This window comes from Fukomys damarensis, unplaced genomic scaffold, assembly GCF_012274545.1.
Source record: "Fukomys damarensis isolate Sample0158 unplaced genomic scaffold, DMR_v1.0_HiC HiC_scaffold_16, whole genome shotgun sequence".
In the NCBI taxonomy this organism is placed as follows: domain Eukaryota; kingdom Metazoa; phylum Chordata; class Mammalia; order Rodentia; family Bathyergidae; genus Fukomys; species Fukomys damarensis.
Window position 1 is genome coordinate 1,821,005 of NW_022900928.1, and position 10,238 is coordinate 1,831,242.

Consider the following 10,238-nt stretch of genomic DNA (forward strand, 5'->3'; position numbering starts at 1 on the left):
AACTCAAAACATAACAAAATTAGAATTTTTAAGCTGGATAGCAAATTTACACATTTTTAATCTCTTATTTGAGCAAGTAATCCCCTCTAATTATTTAAAAGTAATTATACAGATGATACTCGGGCTCTAAACAAGCACAGCTAACTATACTTGGAAATGACTGTAACCTAACAGGAACAACATAGATGTGTCTACTGACGGAAAAGTACAGGGCTGGGATTCTCTCTGACTTCAACAGGGGAGGTGAAAAAACTCTGACTGTAAGGAATCTTCAATTTAATGGTTAGTTTTAAAAATTTGAACCATTTACATTTTTTTTAATTGAGTTTATTGGTACATTTAGGGATACAGTACAGTTACATTCATTGTTGGGATCTTGTACCTTTACATGGCAAGTCTTGATTCTCATTTTTTTCCCCTTACCTCTGCCCTCCCTTCACCCCCTCCTCCCCTCCCCATCTACAAACACTTTATTTTCATCTTTTCATTCTCTCACATTTTTTTCTTTTCCCTTTTTGTTCTTCCCCTACATATCACACCTTCCCTACACCTTTAGCTCCTTTCCTCCCATTTCTAAATGTCAGTAATCTTATTAGAATCTTATGCATTGTTGCAGAATATTCACACCAGGGAAACTATTTGGTATTTACACATGTGGGACTTATTTATTTCACTTAGGAGTATATCTTCAATATGTATCCATTTCCATTTACATTTTTTAAAATCTCAGTACAACTTAATTTCAAGTTCTTTAAAAAGAAACATAAACTCCTCTGAGGTAAGGAACACTCACTGGCCCTACTCCTGCAGACTTCTGCTGGAAGAAAGCTCAGCAGCTCAGCAGGATGAGCTGCGGGAGGGCGGAGGGCAGAGGTTTCCCTGCCGCCCCCTCACGCCCCTCCCCCCAGCCGCTCCCCTGGCTGCCCCTGGCTGCGGTGCTCCGCTCCCTTTTCGGTTCGGTTCGGGTGCGGGTTCGGGTGCGGGTTCGGGTGCGGGTTCGGGTGCGGGTGCGGGTGCGGGGCCAGTCTGCCCGGCTGGCCTGGCCCGCTCCCTCCGCACCGCCTGTGCTGCCTCTTACTGCTTCGGCCCTCCTTCCTCTCTGTGAGGGCTGCCGTGCCATTGTTGTGCCTACTTGCTGATGGAGGGCTGGCAGTCTCCTCTGAGACCCATGCCAACCAAGCGCTGCGGATCAGCCGGTAGGAGTCACCGGGAGCAGATGGTCACCCTCCTCCGCCCCGGCCCCAGTCCGGGTGGCAGTCTCCCAAGACCACACCTCCACACACGCCAACTGTCCCGCTTCACCAAGATGGGCTTCTTATCTGTTCAGCTTCATAAATCATCCGCCCTCCGCGCTCCCTAACCACTTGCGCTCTCCTTGCGGTCTCTCTGATGCGTCCTCCATCAGCCTTTCTTCCAGTCCCCTTCCTCCACTGCCCATGTTACTAGAACGCATGTTTTTTAATCCAAATGTCTTCTTGGCTTCATATTCATTTCTACCTATGGAGATTTTAGGTAGTGACTGATGCATGCATAACAGGTTGAAGTTTTACTCCAGTAAGAAAGTCATTACCATTACCAGTCTTTCCATTCTGCACTTAAAATATTAACGTTGAAGTTTGAACATATCATTTGATCAAAAACAAACAAGAAGTGAACAATGGTTTTACTACTCCAAGGATTATCCTAGGAGCCTTTGAGTTGATGAAATATCCTAAAAAGTTGGTGCTTAACTTAGTTACAGCTTGATGTATTTTTAGGCTGGAACAAGTTTAACTCCCAGCGGAGATAAAGGTTTATAAAATAATAAAAGAATACTACTATGCCACACAATTCCCTAATCTTAGGGATATGCAGTCATTGAGAACAGACCAAGCAATAACTTGTTTGAAAATGACATTTTTGGTCTGAGTGTTGGAAAACGTACAAGATTCCAGCAAAAGACGAATGGGCTCTGTTATAATAATCACAGTGTATCCAGCTCACACCTAAGTCAGAACATATCGCGGTTTGTTTTCCTTTGAATCATCGGGAATATTTAAGGGGTCAGCCAAGGACAGAGCTCCAGGCAGATACAAACAACTGTATCTGAGTTAACTTTCTGTGGAGTGAGACACACTGCCGGACATAGGCGGAGCTATTGTGAATCTTATATAAAAGGAAAGACCTTTTGAGAGACAAATGTTTTCACACATCCATGTTAAAAAGCGTCCAGCACACTTAATGTAATATATCCCTTTTAAAGGGAACAACTTGCTAAAGCATACCAGACAAAGCGATGATGGACTCGGGATGTAAGCCAACCCCTTCAGCAAGCGTTAGACTTCCAGTAGCTTTCTCTCTGGGGGCAGAGTCAGGGGAGAGCAGGACACTCTCTCGGGTCAGGAACACCACTGGGGTGATGCGTGTTTTCAGGGCAGGCAAAGAGGGGAGAGCTCGCTGGTGAAACCTGTCTTCCTAGCATCCAGGCAGCCAGGCAGGGCCGAGTCCCCAGAGCTGGGCAGGCTGAGAAGCAAGGTCCATCCCCAGGAAGGTGCACACAGGGCACTCGGGGTGTCACCATTTCCAGAGACACAAGCACGGAGGCTGAGGAACAAATTGCTCGAATTGTGACTGGAAGCAACTTGAAAGAGCACAGTGAATTACAGGAAAAACAATGCTACAGATAAATGCAAATCTGTCTTAATAAAAACAAGAGATGGGTTGTGTGGTGCTTTGCAGAGGGCGATGAAGGCATTGTCACATAGCGGCAGAATTGCGTGTCTTAAAAGGGCAAGTGGATTCCCACTGAAGACACCTTTGAATGAAGCCCCTCTGAAGATGAGAGGAAAGACTGAACGTTCAAGATGATACACTGCTTCCTGCTTCCTAAGGCAATGTCACCTGTGCAAGATCAACCGCTCTTACGGAGAGGGTTCTTATAGACACAAGACCTGGAGGACACCGAGAGCAAGAAAAACCCAACTGTAAATTCTCTAATGTAGGCTATGTCCAGTGTGGGGAGAGCTTCTTGATTTGTAAATCCATTACTTGAAGAATATGTACGATCCATGGATTATGTGGACACACTAGCCAAGACTTATTTTTCTTAGCTGTTTTCTAGGTACCAGAATATTAGATGAGTTCTCAGTGCGCACAGCCAATCATATTGTGCAATTTAAAAAATCTCCATTGAACAGAATGACGGATGAATGAGCTGCAAGCTTAATAAGAAGACAACAAGCTATGTTACATAAGATGACATAGACTTGTTATTTAATGTCCTCGAATGTTATTTTTCGATTCAAAAGTTCCACCTCCTTGCCAACATATCCTTACCCACAGAATGAAAAATCAAAGCTTAATCATTCCATCTAAAATTTTTTAGTATGAGGTGAGGTTGTGCACAGTATCTCGTGGCAAACACTACCTGACAAAACTTGCACTGGATAGAAAAAAAAAAAAACTGCAAAAGCAGAGAACATTCTAGACCGACAGCTGCTGTGGCCCAAAATTCTGGGTGGAATGCAACACAATCATCGCCCAGACCTCAGAGCGACCACCTGCCTGAGTTCCTGCAGGTCTGACCGTGTGATCCCCACAACCTTCGGCCTCTGTGCACCCACAGGACCCCACGACACAGACTCCATGGCTGGGGTGACAACAGGTGCACACTGGGGTCACCGCACATTGAGTCAGAGGTTGGGAGGTGTCACAAGTTTCTGGAATTTACCTAGGGGTAGAAAACGCCAGTACAGACTGGAGTACTTAACAGCCTCTGACACCGGAAGACGCAGACAAAGCTGAGTAGTTTAAGCTGTGTTGCGAGACTTTCGAAGCCACAGTGTAAAATAACACTATAAGCCTTGGTTTGACTTAGAATTACAAGTAAAATTTACCAATGATGTTGAGCAGAAAATTGCTTAATACTGTCTTGAAGTGTTTTAGAAAATTATAATCACTAGGAGGGCAAAAGAGAGAACTCTAGACCAGAAACTCAAGGCCGCAAGTGAAACAGACTGATTTCTACCCTTTCCGGTGTGCTCCGGTAACCCAAGGTCCTGCGCCTGGAAGGAAAGCTCTTCCAGCACGCAGCGAGCCACAGCACAGCAAACAGCACCTGCACTTCCGTAAGCCACTTTGCCACCGACTTCTCTTCCTGAGAGGCCTGGCATCTTGTGTCACGAGGAGCCCAGGCTCTCAATTGCACTCGAGTGGCGCTGACAAGCACTTCACCTCTGACAAAGTGTAGTGCGCCTGTGTGCACAGCCACGAGCACATTCAAGTCCAGAAAACAAGCACTTGAGAGGGGCCCTGAATGGCCCCGAGCTGATTAGCCAGCACTCCCGCCACCTCCTGCAGGACCTGCGTGGTGGCGCGGGCGCCAGGGCTCCTGTCTGCACTGTGTGCCCAGAAGGGACAGCACAGATGGGGAAAGCTGTCGTCGGAGCTGGAAAGGACCAACAAGGTAGTGTGACAGGACCCTTCTGGGCTCCCTCGCACACACTCCCCTCCTTTCCTGTAGAGATGTGTTTTTGACGAGTTGACCCAGAACCCAGGGGCTGCTATTATTTAACCTCTTCCAAAGCTTCCTGTACTCTAGGAACAGCAGTTTGTACTGAGCAGACCTCTCGGTGGCTAGAGATAAAAAGGACACAAATCGGGTAAGTAGAGGGCAGATTCTGAACTTGTGCTCCTGAAGACAGACGCCTGAAGGGTTTCAGAACCCACTTCTGGTGATCATTCTCATTTGAGCTGTTCAAATCCCTGGGAGCATCAAGTTCAAGGACGAAGTTGCAATCTAGGTATTTTATCAGATTTCCTGACTGCTTTTCACAGCATCCATCTGGCTCAACACTGCCTTCTTCAGAAATTATGTCACACATAGCTTCTTACTATTTCTCAGTCAATGAACATGCAGGTTTCACCATGTCAGAGGACAAGCAGACAACTGGGTAAAATACGCGAATTATGAAAATATGCAAGATCGTGAAGTCACAGACCCTCGGCAGGAGGAAGTCAGGGGAGTCCATCTGGTTCCTACTGTCACGACTGTAAGCTCTCCCTGCCTTCTTTGCAGTTTCCTGTTCTTCTGTTCCCTTTCCAACAAGGTGCACGCACGAGGCCTGAGCTGGACAGGGGTGCTGCGGGCGACAGGCTGTGCGGCAGGCGTGGAGAGCATCAGGGTCAGGAGCAGGGTGTGGTGGTCTGCTCTGCAGAGGCGCGGGGAGGGGAGGCTCACACAGAGTGGGCGGGAGGGAGGACAAGACACTGCGGGGGCAGACGTGCGGGGCACCCGGCCTGGGAGTGGCTGCTCTTGCGGACAGCAGGGAGGGCGGTGCTGGGTAAGGGGTCCCAGGAGGTGAGGGATGCGGGTCTGGCCCCACACAGGCCGAGAGTGAGCTCTACCCGTTACTCGGTTTCTCTTAGCCAGTGTCCCTATCTGCAGACTCACTCCTTCTACTGCTTCACTGAGGCAGCCTCTCCCAGAGTCACTACGCTGCCCCAGCTGGCTTAGAACTGGTGACCCTCCTGCCCCAGCCTCCCAGAGTGCTGCAGTCGTAGGCACGCACCACCCCCATGGCTCCCCAAACTCATGACTCGAGTCATCCATGGGAAACGCCAGACAAACCCCACTCTGGGACATTCTACAAAAGCCCCTCCAGTCCATCGAAGCGCAGAGAACCTGGGAAGCCGTCACAGCCACCAGGAGCCTGGGCAGACACTAGGAAGGGACGCCTGACAGGACACCAGGAGAACCCGAGCACAGCTGGACACAGCGTGCACTCAGTCTACAACAGTGTGCCACAATTTTTCATTAGTTCCAACAATCGAGTTATATTGACATGAATGTTAATAGGAGGAAAACGTGTTAGGGTGTATGAGGACTCTGTACTATCTTTGCACATTTTCTGTTAATTGGAAACTTTCGAATGTAGTTCACTTATTCATTTATCTTTGTACCCAGGATCGAACTCAGGACCTTGCACTGGTGCCATTGGGGTAAAGACCCAGCCAAGTAGTTTATTATTTTTAAAACTTTAAAAAACAGATTCACTCCTTCCAAATAAAGTCTTCGGGGAAAGATACCCCGGTCTCCAGAAGAGCAGGGCTGTGTCGTGCTGTCATTTCTCACGCAGTCTGTCTGCAGCAAGCAGGGAAGAGGTGGAGACAGGGAGAAGGGTGGGGCGCCATCGGGATGGCGGGTAGGTGGCTGAGCAACACCCGGTGCCTCATGCCATGGTCTCAAAGCCCCACCACGTGGGCCACCATCCCTTCCTATCTCAGGACTGCGCCTGCACTCGGTTCCGACTTCTGTCTCAGCAGCTCCTCGGCTTTCCTGGGTCCTTGGAGGATGGCCCGGTCTCACCTCAGTGTCCCGGCCGCCTACAGAGGTGGCTGAAGCCTCAGGGCTCAGGTTCTGTACCTCCGCAAGACCTCCAGACCTGCAGCCAGGAGCGCAGGGGCTGAGGCGTCTTCGGGCGGACTGCTGGGTCAGCCGGTGGCTGTCAGGACCCTTCCCTGGGGTCGGGGAATCCTGGCCTGGGGATTCCCCGTGACAGGCAGTTCCGCTCTCCCAGACTTCTCCCGCCACACTTCCCACATATCCAGGGACTGTTGCCGTGGTGCCCACCTGAGGCAGGTTCTCCTGATCTGCTTAAGGCTAGCCGAGGACACGTGGGTGCTGACTTCACTCTGCGGGTTAAAAATCCATCCCGGCACCATTTGCCTTGCTGCTCAAACTGTTTCGGCTTTGGGGAAGACCTTCCAGGGAGGGGCTGACGTTACTTCACTGCACGCCCCCTTTGCAAAAGAATATTCTTCCTTCTTAGCTGAGCTGTGCAGTACCACTTTGTGTTTTCTAGAATCTAGCGATCAAGCACTTCTCTTACAGCCCTGGTTTCCTGTGCCAGGTATGGCGCAGAGGGAACGATCGATCCACAGCAGGCATGTCACTGTCGCGGGAGTCGCACTGCTTGGCTGAGGACTCGGGCAGCCTGGCGGGAGCAGGAGGCCAGGGTGGCTGCAGCTGGGTGAGCTGGGCAGGTGCAGGTGATGGGCGAGTTTGGGGTGGGGACGGAAGCGCTGGCGTGTGCCGAGCAGCACCTGCGACGTGAGGGCAGCTCCTTCTGGATTTCCCAGCGGGGCTCTGTGTCCGAGGCGTGCTCCCTTGGGGGCCCAAGGGCAGGGGCTAGATTTGGGATATTCATGCCTTTCCACGGGAAAATTCAGAAAATAGACCACCGGATGCGATGCCCAGGTGCTCGCCAACTGTTGCCGTGTCTCAGCCCTGCACCCGCTGGCTGCTCTGTCAGAAATACACTGGACATCCAGCATTCAGCAGGTGGCCGGATATATGCAGGGTCCCTTTCACAATCAGTTAGTTACCTGCGCTGACTTGTGGTCCAAAAGCCGTGGAGGAAGCTCACGCCATTCTGACGCAGCGACCCCTGAGCAGAAGCAGCCCTTTGCTGGGTGTCCCCGGACAGGGTCCGCAACCCCAGACCCCAGCAGCCCTCCCAGTGAGCAGGGCAGTGCTGGGGATCCGGGCAAGTCCAGCCTGCCCTCATCCTATTTCCCAACAGCCCGACCCAAGGATGGGCGCACCTTCTGTGGAGACCACTCAGCGGCACCGTGAGGACACACCTTGTATTCGTGAAATGCCAAGGAAAGAACGCTGAAGTCCTGCCAGGCTTGCCGCTGTACAGCGAGTGCTGAGCCCTCACCCAAGAGGAGCAAGGCACTCTTAGAGCCTCTGGGGGCTCTGGAGTTCTAGCTGCCCATGGGGTCTGGGACGATGGTGCGGAGTGACTCTTTCCTCCTGTGCATATACATGCCCAGTGTTTTCGGAGCACCCACCCACAAAGGGACATTTCCAGGGAAGGGACACACCCCGTCAAGACTAGGAGACACCCCAACTCATTCTAGATGTCGATGTAGCGACTTACAATCCCACTGGTGTCTGAAAGTTCCTGGGTCTCCTGCTTCTCAGTAACACACCGGTCTTTCAGATTTTACAAAATCCGTCAGCTGGCCAGGTGAGGCAATGGCTACTATTTTAGTTTTGGCAATACTGGCTTTATAAAAGTCAGATGCGTTTTCTTTCTCTGCCTCCTTACACCAGTTTTACATGACAGGGACCACCTGAAGCTATGACAAACGAGGAGGTTCTGTATCTCCTTTTGGACCTGGCGGAGCCCCGGACATCTGGGAAGCCAAAAGGCCGAGGTATGTGGGGTGAGGCAGTGAGGGTGACTGACAGAGGAGGGACTCGGTCAGCGGCTGAGGGGCAGGAGTCACACTGACAGAGAGCTGAGAAGGGGAAGAGGCTCAGTCTTAGACGTGCTTTGGTCTCCTTGGGACCATGGAGCCCCCGAGGCTGGGGGCTTGGGAGGAAGGCCACGCTGAAGACCGCTCAGGCCTGAGATTTGCCGATTCATTTTACTCACTGAAAAGACCTTTACGTGTCTGTTCAGTGACAAACTCCAGGTATACAGCTTTTCTCCTCTTCCTCCCAATCATCCAAGCGTTTTGAACAGGAGTGATGATGGCCTGGCCTTTCTTCTCGGGCCAGGGCAGAGGCAACTGTGTTTCCTGTGCTTTGCTTCCGAGAACCTTGTTTTGGTTTTCCTGTTTCCTCCCAGGTTTTCCAAAGAGCAGCGTGGAGAGGATGCAGAAGCTGGGGCGCAGGAAGGCTGATCCTGTCATGTGAAGTTGGCAGTCTGCATGAGTGTGGGACATGCGGAGGAGCTTGGAGCTGGGAGAAATGGAGCCCTGAGGAGAGCTCTATGCTTTTTCTGGGCTCTAGCCAGCACCAACTTGCAAACAGGTGCCAGCGCCAACTCCCAACACCCTTCCGGTTAGAAAGCTACCGTTTAAAAGGCACACACTGCTCGGAGTCGGGGCGGGTTTGAGGTGCTCGTGGGAGATGCTTCTCTGAGACTTACTCTTCTATATAAAATAAAACATCAGGACTTGGCAATTCTAGGTTCTTCCAGCCTTTAATACGCACATGGTTTCTATACACAGATATCGACAATGAGATGCCACACGTGGAGGCTTTTAAGGAAAGAAAGAATTCTTTCTGCAAACTTCAGCCAAATGCATGCCTGACTAACCCGGGGAAAGCGGAGGGCTGGTGTGGCCTCGGAGCTGAAGGCCAGGGAAACCACAGGAAGCCGGGAGGAAAGCATGGCCATTGCCTCAGAAGACTTATGTGGGCCTGCAGGAGGTGCCACCCAGGAGAAGCCCTCTTGGCAGACAAGGAAGGACTCTGCAAATCCTCTGCATCCCGGCTGGCCTGGGGACAGAGCCCTTGACAGGGAGAGAGGTTATTCTGAGAAAGGTAAGGAAAGTACTGAGAAGGAAGGATGCACTTTTTTGGAGGCTCCTTCAGTCTGCCTGAGAAATGTCCTGCGCAAGCCCATGAGCCCACCTAGTAGGCTGCAAGCTGATGCCTCAGGGCCCATCCCCAGCACCCAGTGGCCGGTGGAGGCTGCTCTGTGCCTACGCAGCCAAGCAGCAGGTGCGAGGAGCCGTGCTCCCTCCGAGGGGCCTGACACCATCACCATCTGTGCCACCTGCCTGGAACCTGGCAACACGGCTGGGAGCACAAGCACTGCTGAACGGCCCACGTCCAGGAAGCGCTTCTGACAACACTCGGGCACACCAGGGAGCCCACAGGGCACAGGGTAGCTGGGCCGCCCTGACCAGGCCCAACAGACGCGACTAGCTATTCCCTTGTCTACTTACAAGAATCAGGATAGGTTACATGTGTGCCTTTAGATTTTTAGTATTTCCAGGGAGAAACTCCTCTCCTAGTTCTCTTCCTTCTACCTACACTGCAGAGCACTGAAGTACGTGGAAAAGCCTCCAAGTCCCTGTGATGGAGTATAAATAGAAGCTGAACAATGGATGTTTAAAAGATCATTTGCTAGAATTAGAAATCACTGACAGAGGAAGCAATTTGGAATAATCGTTGTGTGGACATGTATGAGAGATTCGGGTCCAAGTTGCTGGGGGAACAATCTCAGAGCAAAGCCAACCTGACTACACACGGGGCCACACAGAACAGCTGCATTTAAAGAGCTCTTACCCCGCTCCCCTCGCTGTAATCTGTGTCTAAGTTATGTTAATGATTTATTGGAAGGGACTTCATGGCTCTTTTCCTCCTCCTTCACTTTTCCTAGAAGTTTGGAGGTTTTCATTACCCCAGACTTAAAACAATGGCATTCTCTGCTGTCACCAGTGTCTGGTGTACC

General features: G+C 51.0%; 1 long non-coding RNA gene across 1 annotated transcript in view; it reads left to right on the plus strand.

Annotated features, from left to right (window-relative positions):
- LOC117286300 overlaps positions 1–9,130 on the plus strand; it is a 13,901-nt gene extending 4,771 nt beyond the window's left edge. The window contains exons 2-3 of the long non-coding RNA XR_004517395.1: positions 8,115–8,205; positions 8,622–9,130. This is a non-coding gene — a long non-coding RNA (uncharacterized LOC117286300). The remainder of the gene's footprint in view (positions 1–8,114; positions 8,206–8,621) is intronic.
- The last annotated feature ends 1,108 nt before the right edge of the window (positions 9,131–10,238 follow it).